Genomic DNA, 18140 nt, shown 5'->3' on the forward strand with positions numbered 1-18140 from the left:
GTTCATAGATTGAAAGAATCAGTATTACTAAAATGTTTATACTATACAAAGCTATCTACAGATTCAATGCAATTTCTATCAAAATTCCAATGCCTTTTTTTTTCACAGAATTAAAAAAATCAATCCTAAAATTTGTATGGAACCACAAAAGACCCCAAGTAGTCACAGCAATCCTGAACAAAAACAACAAAACCAAGGCATAGATTTTGAAATACACTACAAAGCTATCATAACCAAAACATCATGGTACTGGAACAAAGACAGACACACAGACCAATGGAATAAAATAGGGCACTGAGAAATAAATCTACACATTTATGATCGATTCAGACAAAGGTGCCAATAATACAGTTGGGAAAATGATAGTTTCTATAATAAATTGTGCTGGGAAAACTGGAATCCAAATACAGAATAATGAAATGAGACTCCACATCTCACACCATATATAAAATTCAACTCAAAATGGACTACACACTTAAATATAGGACCTGAGACTTTAATTCTACCAGAAGAAAATCAAAATCATTGATCTGGTCAATGATATTTTTGGATATGACCCCAGAAATATGGGCAAAAAAGCAAGTAAGCAAATGGGATTACATTGAACTAAAACACTTCTACAGAGTCAAGGAAATAATCAAATGTGAGGAGACAATTCAAGAAAAAGGAGAATATAATTGCATATCATATATTTGACAAAAAATTAATATCCAAGAAAACATAATAAACTCAATGGTAAGAAAACAAATAACCTGATGATAGGCAAATAACATTAAAGACATCTCTCAAAGAAGATATACAAAAGGTCAACAGGTATATTTAAAAATGCTGAACATCAAATAAATACAAATCAAACCACAATGAAATATTATTTCACATCTGTTACAATGGCTACTTTCAAAAACATAAATGATACACAGAATAGCCAAAGCAATCTTTGGCAAGAAGAGTGAAGCAAGAGGCATCACAATACGAGACTTTGAATTATACTACAGAGCTATAGTAACAAAAACAACATGGTATTGGCACCAAAACAGACACATAGACCAATGGTACAAAATAGAAGACACAGAGACAAATCCACATAGAGTTTTCTCATCCCGGTAAAAGGTGCAAAGACATACATTAGAGAAAAGATGGCCTCTTCAGCAAATGGTGCTGGGAAAACTAGAAATCCATAAGTAGCCACGTGAAATTAAATCCCTATCTCTCACCCTGTACAAAACGCAGAGTGGATCAAGGACTTTGGCATTAGAACAGAGACCCCGTGCCTAACAGAAGAAAAAGTAGGACCAAATCTCCACCATGTCAGGTTAGGAACTGACTTCCTTAACAACACTCCCAAATCACAAGAAGTAAAATCAAGAATCAATAAATGGGATGAAATAAAACTAAAAAACTTCTTCATTGCAAATGCAATCAATCAAGAATAAGAACAGAGAGCCTACAGAATGGGAGAAAATCTTTACCACCTGCACCACAAAGCATAAAGAACCCAAGATACATAAAGAACTCAAACTTAACACCAAAAAATAATAATAATAATAAATAAATGGGCAAAGGAACTGAATTGACCCTTCATAGAAGAATAAATACAATTTATCAACAAATATATGAAAAATGTTCAACATGACTAGCAATTAGAGAAATGCAAATTAAAGCTTTCCATTTTATCTCACTCCAGTCAGAATGGCAATTATCAAGAATAAAAACAACAATAAATGTTGGCAAGGGTAATGGGATTGCAAGTTGGTGCAACCATTATGGAAAGTGGTATGGTGATTCCTCAGAAAGAATGGAATGGAACACCACATGACCCAGTTACCCGACTCCTAGGTTTATACACATAGGACTTAAAATCAGCATACTACAGTGATGTAGCCACATCAATATTTATAGCAGCTCAACTCACAATAGCTAAACTATGGAACCAACTTAGGAGCCCTTCAACAGATGAATGCATAAAGAAAATTTGGTATATATACACAATAAACTATTACTCAGACATTTACAAAAGAATGAATTTATGGCATTTACAGGTAAATGGATGGAACTGGAGCGTATCATGCTAAATGAAATAAGCCAATCCCCAAATTCAAAAATGGGTGTTTTTCTCTGATGTTTGGAATCTAATTTCACAATGTTGTGGGGTGGGGGGCAGATAGGGAACAAAAGAGGTACTTTGCATTAGAAAAAATAGAATGAAGGGAAGGGAGGGGGAATAGCAATAGGAAATATAGTAGAATGAATCTTGGACATTACTATCCTATGTGCATATATGATTATACAACCAATATACAACCATTCTACACCATGTACAACCAGAAGAATGAGAAGTAATATTCCATGCATCTATAGTATGTCAAAAATACATTCTACTATCATCTATAACTAATCAGAACAAAAAGAATTTTTAAAAAACAATATAAGTGTTGATAAATATACAGAGAAGAGTATTCTTGTGTACTATTAGTGGGAATGTAAACTAATTTAACTATTGTGGAAAACAATATGGAGTTTCCTCAAAAAATTAAAAATAGAGCTACCAGATGATCCAACAATCTTACTTCTAGGTATAAATCCAAAGGAAATGAAATATGTATGTTGAAGAGTTATCTGCATGTACATGTTCATTAGAGCACTTTCATAATAATCAAAATACAGAATCAGCCTGTCCATCAAAATATGAATGGATTTTAAAAATGTGTTATATATGCGTAAGGGAATAGCATCAGTCTTTCAAAAAATAAAATTTTGTCATTTGAGACAACATGGATAAACCTGGAAGACACCACATTAGGTGAAATAAGTCAGGCACAGAAAGACAGATATCATACAATCTCACTTATATATGGAGTGGAAAAAAAACTTCAACTCAAAAAAAAAACAAAAAACAGAGACTAAAATGGTGGTTACCAGAGACTGGGGCAAGGAGCGGTACTGAGGAAACAGTCAGTACCACTTAGCCATCTTTCTGTTCCTGTGGCAGAATACCTGAGAAAAAAATTTAGAGGAGGAAAGATGTATTTTGGTTCATAGTTTTAGATGTTTCAATCCATGGTTAGCTGGCTGTATTGCTCTGGGCCTGAGGTAAAGCAGAATATCATGGTGAAATGGTGTGAGGAAGCAAAAATGTCACCTCATAGCAGCCAGGAAGCAGAAAGAGATAAAGAAAGGATATATACATTCCCTAAGGGTGTACTCCAAAGGACCCACTTCTTTCAAGTAGATCCCACTTCTGACGGACTCCATCACATCCCTGCAACACTATCAGATTATGAACTCATCAATGGATTAATCCATTTATAAGAGCAGAGTTCTCATGATCCAATTACTTCTCCAAAGCACCAACTCTGGACACTGCTGGATTGGGGACCAAGTTTTCAACACATGAGCCATTGGGAGACAGTCCAGATGAAAACCAAAGCAGGCACAAAATTTCAGTCAGACAGGAGGAATAAGTTCAAGAGATCCATGGCACTCCATGATGGTTACCATTAATAACACAATATTGTATACTTGAAAGTTGTCAAAAGAATAGAATTTTAGGGCTGAAGTTGTAGCTTAGTGGTAGAACACTTGCCTCGTGAATATGAGACACTGGTTTCCATCCCAGCACCACATAAAAACAAATAAAGGCATTGAGTCCATATACAACTAAAAAAAATTTTTTAAAAAAAGAATAGAATTTTAGTGTTTCTCACCTCACACAATAAAACGGTAAATATGTGATATAATACATGTTAATTAACTTGACTTAATTCTTCTATAATGTGTTCATATATCAAAATATCAGGTTGTTCATCATAAATATATATAATTTTTACTTAATTTCAAAAAATAAAAAAATATATATTTTTTTAAATATATATTTTTTAATTATCGGGTATTGGGAAAACATTCTGACATCAAATATGATAAAAGAATCTACACAGACAAATATAGAAAATGTTGAATCCCTCCTAACCTAAAAACTGTATGAACAAAAATATACTAATATGTTCTACAGTAATTGGAATATATAGAAATATAATTAAAAGGTCCACATTCTAGCCTCAGGTCTGTTCCTTAATGTCTGTATGACCTAAGAAAAATGACTTAACCTCTCCTGGACTTGTGTTCCTCATCTGGAAAATGTAGACCTTCATATTTCTGGAAACTTCAAAAGACTGTTGTTAGACTCCCATGAGATCACATAAAAATATTTTGAAATATTTTGAATATTCTATACATATTATAAAATATTATCATATGTTCTTCCTGTGTTTCTTGTATTATCTTCTATGGTATTAAGTTTCTGAATATATGTCTTCCTTCTCTTCTTAAGCCACTAAATGTTCCAATAAATACATTTTTCTTACTTTTTAAAAAAATAATGGATAAATGATCATGCCAGTGATAGCCTCAAGGGATGGGAGCTATCTTAGAGAACAGAGTGAGATAGGTCTATGGTGGAGCCCAGTTCCCACTTGCCTCTAACCCCTAGTCTCATACTGGAGGCTGCTTTTCCGAATTCCGTCTAACACCTGGGTGGAGGTGAACTGTGTTCCCTAAAAGCAGCATGATGTATGAAACCATTTAACAGCCAAAAACCAGATTTAGCTCTTGGATGTAGACTTATTTTAATGCTAACATTACATTTCTGGGATTTTGCTCCACTCTGATAGAAGAAATAGGCAATCTAATAGAATATGTTTCCTTTACCACCCATACACACTAATTTATTGAATAAAACTTGTCCTCTTATCAAGTTATTTTTGCCTTGGTGTTCCTATAATACCTATTAGTAAACCATGATGTCTGAAAAGAAATTGTTCCCATTTTTAAAAAGAAATCATATCCCATTTAATGTTACAAAGTTAAATTCTATGAGCATCAATAAGCCTATTAAATATTTTCATCACCTTTCACAAATTTGCCTTTTTGTTTCCTACTCTATTATTCTACCAGCAGAATAAGAGCAGGCAAAGAACATTTCTCCTCTATGGCACAGGGCTCACCTTTTCCTTCAGGACTGGAAAATTAAACATTATTTTAATCTAAAATTAGTCTATTATTAACCTAAAACTTCAAACAATAGCATACCAACTTGTAGGCAAGCCAGTGAGAGGTGAGCAAATATTAACCAGCCTAATCAGTACATATTTGACTTTCAATTACCATGTCAGGCTCCATGTCAGGAAATAGGGGTAAAAATGTTGCTTCTTCTTAAATAACTCATACATATTTATTATTATTTAGTAAAGTACATATTAGATGGAAAACATGAAAAGAACAGAATGAGCATCAAAAAACACAGAAGCCAGAAAGTTTAAAGAATTAGGGCAAAAAGAAAAAGAAAAAAAAAGAATGGTTTAAATTTTTATAGGACAAAAGTGTAAGTAATAAGAGTTTCTACGTGTCATTACATCTTGAGACTCGGTTTCATTTGTGAAATTACGGGAATGACCCAGATACTTTCATCCTTACAGGATTGTGGGAGTTCTAAAATATGTTTGCAAATTCTTAGACTCTTCACCCTCCAAAGAGTGGAGATTCATTCTCCTCCGCTTGAGTTTGGACTGGATTTATTGGCTCAAATAACAAGAGATTATGGTGGAGAGAACAAGAATAAGCCATAGAATAAGTCATAAAAGCATTGCTGCCTCTTCCTTACTCTCTCTTGATTGTTAATTCAGGGAAAAGGTAGATTCCTTGGTAAGCAGCCCTATGGAGTGTGAGGCCTCGCACCAAAAATCCTATGATTGAGACCTCTTAGAAGCACCTCAGCAAAGCCCCCTCAAGCCTTCCCATGATGGCACACTGGCTGACATTTTGATTGAAGTCTCATGAGAAAGCGTAAGCCAAAAATACTCAACTAAGTCCCCTTCAGGGTTCCAGATTTTCCAAAAATTTTGAAACAGTAAACATTCACTGTTTTAAGTTCCTAGGTTTGAGAAAACTCATTACAGAGAAATAGATAACTAATATAATGATATGAGTTATATAATGAAAAATACTATAAAATAATGAATAATAACTTTATATTTGACAAAGAATCTGGGAAATTAGTAGCAGCTTTTGCATGCAGAACCATTTAAGATTAAAATGGAAAAGATGTGATTCTGTTAGAAATACTAGGAATTATGTAGAGACCATAGAATTTGACCGTAATCTTGGCCTGAACCCTCCACACACTGCTGCAATGTAGCCCACTGAGACAGTTCATGGCTTTCACGAGACTGTGTGACACTCGATAAATATTTGTTGAATGAGAGAACCACAGGAAAAAAGTGAGAAATGAGTACGTTTAGGAAGAATATGGACACAAGCTAATGTTAGAGAACACCTTTCTTGTTTTAGACAGTGAGATAAAAACCTCTTATGAATGAACAAGAAAGCACTTATGTTATTCAGAACAATTGATTTGAAAGGATCCACTGCCTGAAACTCATTTAGACAGAGAGAAAAGAAGGAAAGGAATTTGATGAAAATTTTAAAAACCACCAAGCAGAGCAGAAAATTAATTATACAAACCCAAGATTATCTTGGAAAATATGCCTTATCAGTATCTCAGAAGTTCTTTCTCCAGGTGATATGATTTTCCAACAAGAAAAAACTGAGCAAACCAGTGTGAATTACTGGAATAGAGTTTAAACCACTGTTTATTTAAAACTACCTAACACAATTATATGAATAAGGCCTGCTTGCTAATCATTAACTTTACTAGTGCCAATAGAATCATATATTATTTTTCAAAAATTTGTTATTTATTTCAGCATTTTGAACTAAAACTACAAATAAAGGTACAAGAAAATGATGATAAATTAAAATTTAAAGATGTTGAAATATTTATTGGTTTTATACAAAAATATTTTGTCATGTACTTCAATAATTTATAAACACATATTCCATTAAATGTCACCTCGATTACTGTCTAAGTATATTGTTAGAGTTCTGAAAGAACTGATTTGGACTTAGAAAGAGACCTGATTATTGTCCTCATATTCTTTCCCTTTCACCTCTAATTGGAGGAGCAAACATTTGTTTTTTATTTGGGCTGAACATTCACATAGCAAAAGACCTGAGGTTAGTAGAACATTTTAAAAATATTTTCAAATTTTGTTCTTATGCAACTCAGTTTTCTTCTAAAATCCATGCACCTCCAACTCTTGAATTTTTATCTTTTTATTTTTTTAAATCTTTTTAACTCTTGTGCCTTTTATCTAAACAATAAGGGCAATTTAAATAAATACATTCATATGAAGTACAACCCATATAAAAATCCTGAGAACATGGATCCTATTTACCTGGCACAGCTCAATCACATGCTGTGCCTACAAGGAATACCCTGGCATTCCAAATGCAGTCACAGAATGACTTTCAGAACTGCTCCTTGACACTTTGCTCGTTTCTCTTGTTCTCCCGCGGTGGACCTTCACTTGTTCCCATGCTGCTCAGCTCGGTATAGTGACTGGCTCCCATCCCAGTTCCAGACTTTTGGCTTAATTCCCAAGACTCAAAATCACAGCTCTTATTCCTAACTTCATTACAAATTATTAACTGATAATGAGCCCTTGTTTGGAAGTGACCCCAGCTCTTCTACAATACATACCATATTTCTGGGGACTGATACTTGGCTAAGCCTCGTCCACAAGTAGGTAGAAGATATTGTAGGTTTGGCATACCTACATATGAGAGATTATCCACCCATGCCACGCATATTGTTGTTGGACCTGCCCAGTAGAAACTGGGCCTTTGGCCATCTGCCTGTGTATCACCCTTTACAGAGGTCCTTGTTTCAGAAAGTGCCTGCTTTAATCTCTCTCCCAGGTGCCAGATCATTTATTTTCATCAAAACCCCAACCTGGAGAGTAAGGACAATCATGTATTCAAACATACATACGCCTTATTCAGGAGAGTGAACTTTTACACTTCAGAAAAATTTAAAAGAAAGACAAAATACATGGAAACATGGCACCACTCAGAGTTAAAAGTTTGCCGATCTTTTGATATACACAAACACAAAAACAGTCCCAAGTGCATTGACTCAGGCAATAATTGATCAAAGCTCATAACGAAATCCTTAGACCTTCTTCAATTTCAAAAAACCTGACAAGAAGTACTTGGAAGGGAAAATACATGAAAAAAAATAGCTCTGAAATCAATATTTTCCATCTGTGGAAGATAGAAGGAAAAAAATTTTTTTGCCCTTGGCCTGGGAGAGTTTTATATCTTTCCATGGCCACATGCCCGTATATTCCTGCGGCATCCAAAGACTGCAGAACAACAGAAATGAACGGAACCTGGGACGTTAATGCAATTCAGTGCATTTATTTATACAACAGTTATATTTTAAGCTCTCACTGTGTGCTGGAACAATAATGTTCCTGCCTTCTCAGAGCTTATGTTTTCATGGACCAGAGGGATAAAAGTAAAATAAGTAAGGGAGTGTTATGTGCTGAGGGGAAATAAAGGCAGGTTAAGAAAGGACTGTGAAGTGCTACTCTGGTAGACCATGTTGTTATGGAGGTCTTTCTTAGGAAATAACATTTGGTCAGCATCCAAAATTAGACAAAGCCAAGGAAGCTCAGCAAACATGGAAAGACATTAACAGCAGAAGGAAGGATGGAGGCAAAAGTCCAGCAGCAAGAATATGCTTGGAGAATTCAATGAATGAAAAAAAAGGAACAGGCATCTGCAACCCAGAGTGAAAGTTGTAAAGTGTAGGAAATTATTCAGAAAGGTTGCCACAGGCCAGATCACAAAGTCCTCGTAAATTGTAGTAAGAGTTATAGTTGTTTTTGTTCGTTTGTTTTTCTCAAGTGCCATTAGAAGCTATTTGGGGGAAATTCAATTATCGGTCCCAATATTTTCCTTGCCAGAATAGGTTTATGTGCTCAAGCTCTTGGCCACATTATTTTCACTGTGCCCTTCAATGACGGAGGAGTATATTTCTGCACACCGTCAATCCATGAGACTCTCTTTGGTCAAAGGAAGATTAACAAATGTGAAACACAGGCCTTAGATGTGCCCACAAGAGTTGCCTAGGCTTTTGGAGACACGACTCTGATTTTCATTTAAAGAGCAGGTATCAGGTAGTCCCTGTCCCTTCAGCGAGGACCCCAGAATAAGACTCACAACAGAAACCATCCTAAAGCCTGAAGCAGAGCCACATTAACTGAACTGGGAGTGGGTTTGTTGTGGCAAACCACTGAAAGTCAGGGTGATTTGTTAAACAGGATTATTGAAACAAAAGCTGAGTGATATATCATAGGAGGGTGTCAACCAAAGAAAAAAGTAGTTATTAGATTTTTATAAAGACCATTCTTAGGAGAAATGACATAAATTGGACAGAGTAGGCAGACAAAAGACAAGAGGGGAAAGAGGAGGCCAATTTGGAGATTGCTGCAAGAATTCAGGTGAGAGGTAATGGAGGCTTAAGCCAGGGCGAGAGTGGGGGGAGTTGGCAGGATTTGTTGATGAATGAGATGTGAGGTCTGAGATAAAGGAGTGTTGTAACACACCATCTCACAGCAATTTTATCATCCAGCTTATTATTTTATCCATCCCACCAGCCCAACCTACGTTTCTAAGCATAAAAATCAGCATATAAAGAGTGTTTTTGTCAACTGCCATATATCCAGGGACACAGTTGCTATAGCAGCCAAGCAATTCTCTTTGGGCAGCCAGGTGGAAACCAAATCATCTTGAAGAATCCTAGTACGGAATAATTGAGATTTTTCTTCAATACGACACAACAAACTTCATAATTGCTGTTTTTAAAAAAGAAATAAGAATATCTAAATCAGGATGCTCTGGTCTGGCACATAATAATCTTTTTTTGGAAACAACTCCTGTTTTTTCATTTTGCAGTTTGTTCTGAGGATGTCATGGACATTGTTGTTTTGCCTGTAGGCTGACTCTGGCAGATGCTAGGGCATCTATCTCCTTCCTTATCTGAGTGAGTACCTGTCCTTGAGTTCCTACAGTGACCCAGGCCAGGGTACATACCTCATTCATAGCCCGGGTTTTGCTTCCAATTTATGTCATTTCTCCTAAGTGAAACAATACTGGAGCCTCAAGGACCACCTGGCCTCCCTCTGGCCATTTTTCCTTGAAGCTCAGAGCCAAACCAGTCTTGGGAGTCTGAATCTCCCTTTCCCATATGGCTTACTGTGGCACTTCTCTCTATAAAACCAAGATTTTCTATGTACATTGTACATCCAGCTCAAAGCCCTCACCACTCGGATGACAAATGAATAAAGACAGTCTCCACAACTCATAAATTTATAACCCCCTTGCTTCTCTCATAAAATCTTTAGCCTCCAGTTCTTATGATTTGGGTGACACATTATCTTCTAGTGTACCCCACCCCCCATCTGCAAGAATATGGACCCATTGTGGTGCTCCTGTTCATTGTGTCCCCAGTGGTCCTTCAAAGGCATTTGTCTTCCTCCTTGAGAAGACTGGAATAAGGGAAGACCAGCAGGTGCTGACGTTGATGGAATTCTTTCTATTTCTGACATTGACCTTACATCACAGTATATTAGACTCTTTTTACTGTTGTATTATGACAGTCAGAGTCAGTTTTTGAAATGCCTCGTCTACTTGACAGCCATAGAAGCAATTGGTCTGCTAGACTGTAATAAAGAACTAGCCCCTAAAGCTCATGGTTATTCAAAATAGACAGTACTGATGTGAGACACAACAGTCAAACATTCATTAAACTCATTGAAGACCTAAGAAACTCAAGAGGACTCAAAATAAATAGCATTTGACACAAAGAGTTTAAGGAGAAATCTCTTAGGGAAGAGCTTAGAATTGTTTGCAATTTGTAGGAGGGATACATTTTCTGCATTTTAGGGAGAAATCTTAAAAACGTTCAAGAGAGATTTATTGCCTGTGATTTCTATGCAGTCAGTGAGGGTTAGGTAAATAAGATGCCTTGCTGGTGAGAGAGCTGTTACTTATTCTTGCATCCTTGGTAAGTATGAGCATGCTATTACAGGACAGATAGATCCTCATTGGAGACACTAAGCAGGCACAAAATATGAATGATGTAATCACACTCTTCAAGAAAAATGACTGCATCATGCTACATACTTCGCAGTTCTATTTTCCTTCATATTCAGGGAAACATGTTTCACCTTGGTCCTCTGTTGAATCGGAGTCACAAAAGACAGGTGTCTCTACATGTCTCATCTAGAATCATGAGAGTTTAGACAAACTAAAAGGCTACTGTCATAATATATTCTAGAAACAATGTTATTATTATATTATTGTTAGATCCTTGAGGAGAGAGAAGAGATGGATTCTACAATATCATTAGGCACAAAATATATTCATCTAATTCTCTCTTGAGATAAAAATATTGGGAGTCAGGATATGTATTTAAGTTACTATTGATTCCCATAGGACCTTGAGTAACTTTCCATTTCTCACCTCTGTGTATTAGTTGCTTCTCTGGCAATAAATAGTGTCTGTGTTCCTCCTCAATGAAGAGATCAGAATGGAGGAGGGGCAAGGATGTGACAACATCCTGTGACCTCAACTTTTCCACTTCTGATTCTTGCCTCATACCAAGTAAGCTGTGGTTAGACAGCTGCCATGGTTTGGATGTTGTCGGTTCCCCAAGGGTCCCTATATTGGAAACTTGGTCCATAATGGTAGAAAGTGCCATGGAACCTTTAAGAGGTAAGGGTGTATGGGTCACTGAAGGCATGCCTTTGGAAGAAAGTAAACCCTTTCTCACAGGACCTCTCATTAGTCCGGAAGAGAGGGTTGTTACAGCATCAGTCCATGGATTGAAGCCACATGCTCTGCATTGCTATCAGCCTTGATGTGATGCAACTGGTAGGACTCTTACCAGAACTGAGCCAACACCCATGACCTGCCCTTGAACCCCCAAGACTTGTGAGATAGATAAATCTCTTTTCTTCACAGGTTGATAGAAGTCACTGAGGTGACAAAGTGCTATTAAGACTAAAATTTTAGAAATAAAGGATAAAAAAGGCATAAATTTAAGGACTCTTAAAAAATCAATACACACATTTGGAACAATGTTTTAATTGTGAATTGTTGATTTCTACTAGCCTATTAGACATTCCTACTAGTAGGTTCCTCAGCATTCTATTCTAACATGTCCAAAACAAAAGCTACTATTTTTCCCTATAAATATAATCTTTTTTCTAAGTTTTCCATCTCAACCATTATTTCACCTTGTCAGGCAAGCCAAAAAATGCTGTATTGTCCTGTGCTCTTCTCTCCCCAACTACAATTGTCCAGTTGCTCAATAATAGAAATTCTGCCTCTAAGACTCTCTCAAATTTATTTATTCTTTTCATTTCCACAGTCACTGCACTCATTGGGTTATAAATAAACCTCTCTCATTTCTTTCCAACCCATCCAGCAAACCTGTTTCACAACTGAAATATTTACCTGCTAGTGTCATTCTCTAATCAAAAAATCGACTTTGATGATGCCCTGATGCCTGTAGGGAAAACTCAAAGTCATTTCAACAATCTTTTTTTTTTTTTTTTAGTATCTACTACATATACTGTGAAGTATGGAAATATGAAAATGAAAAGATATGGACTCTTAGGGTATCTATACTGTGATTCTAGGAGAATCAGATTTGTTACCAGCTATTTACAATGCAATGAAATATATATAAGTGCAAGATGATGTTCAATATACAGAGACAGGGTGGAATAGAGAATGTTCACTAATTTAGAGACTTTCCAATGTAAGTATGTTTGAGCTTCAGATGAGTATGCCAAGCAAAGGGAATGACATAGAGAAGGTTCATAAAAATGAGCAGCACTTCAGAAACTATTCCTTTCAATCATTTTTATTGCTGAGAACCTGGATACCAAGAACTTGAGATGGAGAGCCCTGGAATTGGAATCATTGGGTATGGTATTAGGAGGCGGTATTAGAAGTAAGAAGGAAGAACAGGGAGTAATCAAAGTACACAGACAATGGGATGGGGACGGGGATAATATTTATGTTGAAACATTCCAGAGTAGGTCTCAGTTCCAGGGAGAATTTCTGTGGAAGAAATTAAGATATGGCCATAAAAGCCATGCAGTAAGTTAAAGCTTTGAAAGGAAGAACCCAGTGCCTGAGAACTCAAGATGTGACCTACTGAGGAAAATTAAGATGTGACATTCAAAAAGAAGACAAAACCCACAGAAGAGTGATGTCAGAGAAGTCAAAAGAGAAAAATGATCAAAAAGAAACAGCAACTAATACAGTCCCACTCCAGCATCGAACTCTAATCCAGACTACAGGTTCAGCCTCACTCACTCCTGGCTCATCTCTGCTCTTTCTGTCTTCTCTGCCTCTAATTGTAGCAATAAGAGGAACACTAATAACAGTAGCTCTCTTTGATAGTTCATTTGCATGTTATGTCCTTGGATATTTTAGCTTATTTAGTTCTTATATTTCATAAAATAAATACTATTATTATCTCTAATTACAGAAAAAGAAACTAAGGCTAAGAGAATATGGGAAAGGTCCATGATTACATAGCTTATATTTATATATTTAAATAATAAGATAGTATCTATTATTAAAAATCTAACAATTTATTAGCACAGTTAGTATTTAAGTTCGGGTATAATTTAGCTACACTAGACCATTTGCCAATCCCAAACATGCCCAACTGTTTTTTGTCTTCCTGACTATGCTTACCTACCATATCCTGAATTTACCCATCCTCTCTGGGGAAAGTACATTCTTCCGTAGAAACACAATTCAAGTGTCACTTGTTTGATGAAGTCTTTCCCTGAACTGACTTTTCTCCAGACAATTTTACGACTTTCTTCCTCTGGGTTTCCATTAGCATACTATTCATGCCATCCTAACATGTAAAAAGCAGGTGAACACCCAAGGAGATCATTAGGACCTGTGAACATGTTACATCACATGGCAAAAGGGACTTTGCAGATGTAATTAAGGCCACTGGACTTTAAAGAGATTATCTTGGATTATCTAGGAGTCCAATCTAACCAAACAAATTCTTTTCTCTCTCTCTCTCTTTCTATCCTAGAGATCAAATCCAGGACCTTATGCATGTTAGGTAAACAACCTACTACTAAGTTACATCTCCAGCCCTTATGATACAACTTCTTAAAATTAGAGAAATTTCTCTGGCTAGAGTCAGAAAGATGTGGGAAAAGGTGGGAAAAGGAAGTCATAGAGATTGGAAGTATGAGACACTCAACCCATCACTGCTGTGGGGGACTTCAGAGAAACGATGAGAAAGAATGCAGGAAACCCAAAAAGGGAAAACTGGCCCTTAAATGACAGCCAGAAAACAAACAAACAAAACAGACCATGCTTCACACTCCAACCCGAAGAGAACTAGTTCAGCCAACATTCTGAATAATTTTGGGAGTTGAGTTTTCCCCAGAGTTTCTAATGAAGAATACAGACTAACTCAAACCTGAATTTTAACCTTGTGACATCCTAAGCCAAGGACCTATCAGAGCTCACTTGGACTTCTGAACTACAGAAATTATGAATTCGTAAATTTTTGTTGCAAGTAAATTTTTGGCAACTTGTTGTGGCAGCAGTAGAAAATTAATACAACGTCCCATGTATTCCAGTTCACTGGTTATACATAGCTATATTCCCTAGAAGTTGATTCAATGAATCAAATAATCTTATATTATCTGTGAAGCATTTGTCCTTAATATTATGAGTAATCCAAATTTGAATTGAATTTATTAAATGTTCTTTGGGTTCCCCATCTTGACCTCATAAGGGGCCTTCATCTTATAGCCTGTTTGTTCTTGGTTCCATCTGAATATGAGTACTTCTTCTGCTGTTATTGGAAGATCATCTTCTTACTACCAGGGTCACAAAACAAATATGATACTGGTCTTACTTCAGGACTCTCAGACTCAAAAGCTACTCCAAAAAGTTGGGCTACTTTGTTCTCAAATACTTTTGTAATCTAGTCCCAAACACATGCTCTTGACCTTGACCATTCCCTTGTCTGCCTAATAACTGATTGCTTTGCTGTCACCTAAAACATAAGGTGGATTGGTGAACATGGGGTCTCTCATCTTGGTCAGGGAATTCACCCCAGTACAATACGCCAGACATGGTAGCACATGCCTGTAATGCCAGCAAATCAGGAGACTGAGGCAGGAGGTTCGAAAGTTCAAGTCCATCTTCAGCCAAAATAAAAAATAAAAAAAGTCATGGGGATGTAGCTCTGTGATACAGTGCTCCTGGGTTCAATCGCCCATACAAAAAACTAAATAAATAAACAGGAGAAGAAAAGTAGAATACCTACTGAGGGCGTATACTCAAGCCCCATGACTAAATATCTGGGCACTGTGGCTAAACCAAGGTGACACAAATTAACCATCACAGTGGTAAAATCATCTTAGCCTTTGCATGAGAGGGTGTGCCTACTTGGACTACTTATTTAGTACCATAGAAAATACAATTGCAGGCCCGGACTCAACCATTTTTTGACAGAATATGCCTTTTAGATTTTTTCTCTTTTTTTTTTTTTTTGTTTGTTTGTTTGTTTCGTGATTTTAAAGGATTATTTTCTTCATCCTATGTATGTATATTTAACTAAGGGAACAAGATGCTAAACCCGAGGTGCAGCTTTCTAGGTAGGTATTTAAAAGCATCCTCTTTAAAACACATCCCATATAGTCAATGTTGTTTCCCCTAAAGCAATTCATAATGAATCCACAGGGGATAAAAACAAATGAGGCTAATGCAAATTTATTCATATTAGGTTTCAACTTTTTATAAAGTCTTGTAAGGAATGTTGCTCTTTGCTTCTTTATGCAAAGTTGCAAGAAGTTTAAACTGCAGATGATAATAGCATTGCTAACATCATCTGAGATTTTAACATTTCTTTTTCATCAGTCTTGCTTTTCTCATTCTGCAACAGAGCCATGTCTACCGACACCTTTGGAAGTGCTACAAAAGTGGACTTCCATTTGCTTATCTATTCATCATTCTGAGTCCTTATTGAGTGGCTCATTCTTCATGCAGGAATCTCTGGAGTGTATCTCAGTCACAGGCAATATGCTAGTTTTGTGAGTACAGCTCTGAGTATTTGTTCTACAGAGGCAGATTCAGGAATGAAATTGGTTTTTTGTCCAAGGTTAATACAAAGGCATATGATAAGAACTCACACTTCAGTTCAAGTCCAACAGTAAGAGCCCTTTTCTTTTTTATAAAATGGTCAGAAGTTTTGTTTTTGTTTTTGTTTTTTTCTGGGATATTGACTTGTTAATTTTACAAATGACATAGCACACATTAATCTGCAACTTCCTTGGCCTCATTTAACAATCCACTTATGGGTAGCCCAATAGGTCAACACTTTGACACTTTTTTTTTCTTTTTAAATTACTGATTTATCCTAGGTACATCCAACAACCCTAACACAAGGATTTGACCACAGGCATTTTATTTGGGGGCAAGTTACCTTAAGATAGGCAAGAATGAAGCATAGATGGCAGGAAAGTCAACCAGTGAATGATTATCAAGTTGGCCGATACTGTGGGAATCTAGGGTTTAAGGAGCAGAAAATGTATCCCAGAACAGTCTGCATAAGAGAAAGAAGAGAAAATTTATATACTGGCCATACTCTGACCACTAGAGAGGGGGACCAGTATATAAGACTCATATCCTTATCTAAAAAGACCCAGATCTTTTGCGATTTCATGTTTTCATGTTTATTGAAAAGACAGAATTCCTACCTATAAATGTTCTGAGTGTTAACTGAGTGATTCTGGACACAAAGGAAGAAATATGGAATATAAATTAAGGAAAGTGCTGTCAATTATGCCTACAAGCAGCTGGTTGCTACAGCAACAGCTGGAGTGCAATGCGGACTGAAAGGATGTGGGATGCCCAAGAGATGTCTAAAACAACCGCATAGTGTTCTATGATGTCTATGTGCCATATTTGTTTAACTATACACAGCTGAATAGTTATTTGCCTTCTTTTCCGTTTTATTTTTTGCCCCTACAATGTTGCACAGAACATCCTTAAATATAAATAGTCATATATATTAGTATTTTATGTACATAATATATTTTCCCAAAGTGGAATTGCTGATTCAGAGCACTCTTCATTGGTTAACTGATTCATTTCTCCCATAGCACAGTGATTATTATTGTCTTCAGTTTTCTTTTCTTTTTTTTTTTTTTAAGAGAGAGTGAGAGAGGGAGAGAGAGAGAGAGAGAATTTTAGTATTTATTTTTTAGTTATCGGCGGACACAACATCTTTGTTTTTTTTTGTATGTGGTCCTGAGGATCGAACCCGGGCCACACGCATGCCAGGCGAGCGCGCTACCGCTTGAGCCACATCCCCAGCCCCCTGTCTTCAGTTTTCACATGAGGAATCAGAGATACCCAGAAGTCTAGGAAGGCAATTAGAATTTTTAAATGGCTACTTAAAGATTAAATTCCCAAAATATTCTTGGACTTTAAAAAAGAAAATATCTTAACATTGTTAAATTAACCTTCTTTTACTTCTGTAACTTGTAAATCATATTTCCTTGCACCAATGAAAACATCATAACTTCAGGGAAGGGAGGAAGGTGGATGCTACTCCCAGGTGACACATCTAAATGGAATGGCAGAACTCCTTCCCTGTAAAAGAATAAGGAGGAAGGCCTAGCCCTTGCTGAAATGCTTACATGGAAGTCACCTTTAGGGTAGGATACAGGAAATGATCCTTATTGGAGAGCTACAAGGTTGAAAGCTTAATTTCAGAACCTCAGTGGACGCTGTATCTTTCTGAAAAGAACTTTCTATCACAGTACCAAAACCAATGGCTTGTACTATGCCTCAATTATTGGTTAAAAAATTAGTTGATAGGGCATATTAAGAGGTAAAAAGACTTCTAACATGTGCCTTCTTTTTGTCTCTGACCCTACACCAAAGTAGAAGAATGTATTCCACTTATAAGACCTATCACGTTTCACACTTCGGAAAATAACCTCAAAAAAAGAATGTAAAAGATATACATGCAATAATAGCGCAATTACACACATCAGGGTATACATCTTAAGTTCCTAGCAATGAATATTTTCATGAACAGTATCAATAAAAGCTTTTTGCCCCTTAGCCTATTTGTGATGCTAAGGATCCAGTTAGCAATAATAGCTCTT

Source organism: Callospermophilus lateralis, chromosome 8 (genome assembly GCF_048772815.1).
Source record: "Callospermophilus lateralis isolate mCalLat2 chromosome 8, mCalLat2.hap1, whole genome shotgun sequence".
In the NCBI taxonomy this organism is placed as follows: domain Eukaryota; kingdom Metazoa; phylum Chordata; class Mammalia; order Rodentia; family Sciuridae; genus Callospermophilus; species Callospermophilus lateralis.